This window comes from Montipora foliosa, chromosome 2, assembly GCF_036669935.1.
Source record: "Montipora foliosa isolate CH-2021 chromosome 2, ASM3666993v2, whole genome shotgun sequence".
NCBI classification, from domain to species: Eukaryota; Metazoa; Cnidaria; class Anthozoa; order Scleractinia; family Acroporidae; genus Montipora; species Montipora foliosa.
Window position 1 is genome coordinate 8,338,496 of NC_090870.1, and position 2,500 is coordinate 8,340,995.

Below are 2,500 nucleotides of genomic sequence, written 5' to 3' on the forward strand. Positions count from 1 at the left end.
TGTGGACAAGAAGGAAAATAAAATACACTAATTTTTTAAAGGACATTTAATAGGGTGCGATAGCTTATGGCTTGAGATGATAAACAAAACAAAAGGAATAGCGAATTCATCTTACCTTAGCAGACTTGACAGCAAGGCCTCGAACAACCACCTCAATCGATCTATCACAACATTCAGCCACATTTAACTCGGAAAAATCAATTGTGCATGAAGCCACGGGCGAAAAATCGATCACGCGAAAGTGAAAGACTTAAAAGGAATCAGCTTCTACCACTGAACTACCGCTATTCCGACAGAAAAAAAGTTGTACACGTCGCTGCTGCTATAAAAATCCCCAGAGCAAGTAATCGAACAAGACATCTTTGGCCGCCATTCTCTTTGTTATTTCGCGCGCGCGCGCGTGAAATAACTTGGGTACTAGCAAAACTATCAACCAATCAGACAGAATGACATGAATCAACTAGAGCTATCCAAAAGGTATGTAGTTCTGCTTGACAAGTTTTGTGTGCACTTTGGCAGCCTTGTGGTATCGTTTCTCGCCATATGCCATATGATTGGCTGTTGCCTAATCCATGGGAAAAATCAATAGCTAAAAGTAAAGGCAGGAACGCGGAACCGGGAACCGAAAACAAGAGCCTGGGAATGAAATTACAGCGGGTAATCCGCATAAGAATTCAAAATGGCTGACCAAACCAAATTAGAGATAGTGAATTTAACATCTTACATAACATATTATAAAATAATTAGGATAGTTCGTGCACTGTCATTGGTCAATAGCTGTATTTATATGAGAGTATGTAAACACGGATGTGACATCACATGAATTTTGATTGGTTATGTGTTGTCAGACGCGCGTTTTGATTCGCGTCAACGGATTGCATAACTGTCGAGAATTCTCCCAATTCCCCCGAGTGTTCACATGAGGCTATGTAAACACGGAAAAAGTCCTCTATTGCTTAAATATAATACTGGTATGAAAGCAAAATGTTTTTAAGACTAGGGCCGCTGTTTGCTGTCGTTGGACTTCTCGCTTTCATTTCAATACTGCATGCCTACAAGTTAAGTCACTATTTCTCGGTGAGTATTCGAAGCTACAATTTGTTTGACGTTTCTTGATAAAGTTGGCAGAGTTCACGTTTGTGGGTGTTCCAAAATCATTATCAGCAGATAGCATCGATGAGGTAGCAGGTCGTCGCATACCCGGTGTGTAATAAATTTGAACTTGGGCGCGGTTGTTTAAGGTGTTTTATAACCGTTTCGCGCACGCAAAATTGGAATAAAGCCGCCCCGGACGGCAAAATCAGCCAATTTCGGCGATTTTTCAATTCTTTTCGTTGAAATTTGGCCGGTTACGAGGACTGAAGTATGTAGCAGCACTACAATCCTTCGTCTAAGTGGAAATTCGAGTCGATTTGAGCTTTTTGGAGGAATTCTAATACTACAGTAGCTTATCCGGCTTTCTGACTGCTTCATCGAGTTTCCAACCATATACACGATACAAAGAGAAAACGCCGACGCTAAAAACTTCCAGAAATTACTTAATTAAAGCGGCACAAAAACCACACAACAGACAAGATACCTCACAAAGGAAGTAAGAAGTTTCTATTCAAAATTTCAGTTATATTTTTCAGTTTCAAGTACAGTTGTTTTCTCCAATCTTTTTCGCTGATTGCGTCAGTTTGGAAACCTTTGCTTAATCTGTTCACCCGTTGTTTTGTGGTTATTTTATGGACCCACCATATAAGTTGATTAAATAGCATGAAAGATAGGGTACGGCTACACGTAGGCTACCTGAAAGACTGCCTCATTTGATTTAATTCGACCTGCAACCGCTGCTGTCTGCCGATAACGATTTTGGACAAGCATCTAGGAACGCGAACTCTGCCAAATGATGCAGCTTTTAGTAACGTCAAAACCGGTGTCTGACATTTGCAGACTGCAGACTGCCTACAAATAGCACTGATAAACATTATTTAAGTCTAAGCACCCATTTCAAATAGCGCTGATAAACATTGTTTAAGTCTAAGAACTCGTTTGAAAACGGTTAGCTTCAATAATTGTGATTTAGGGTTAGCCTGCAGTCTGCATCCTGCAAATGTCAGACACCGCGTCAAAACAAATGGTAGCAACCATTACAGGAACGTTGACTTCCAATACTCACCCACAAATACTTTGCCAGTGACTTAGCCTATAGGCAATATTAAAATGAGAGCGACCGTGTAGTCCAATGCAGCAAACAGCGGACCTAATCTCAAAAACTTTGCTTTCATATCAGTGTTATGTTAAATTCTCTCTCTTTGTTTCGTCATCCATTTTGAATATCGCTGTAAACTAGTTCCCAGACTTCTGTTCCCCGTTCCCCGTTCCCCGTTCCTCCTTTCAATATTTTCGTAGTTTTCCCGTTTTCCTATTTTTAACATTACTCTTGAAAAACTCTCTATAACATGTGAAGTTTTATTTGGAGGTACGTTAACGGAGACGGGCTGCCTGATAAGACTCA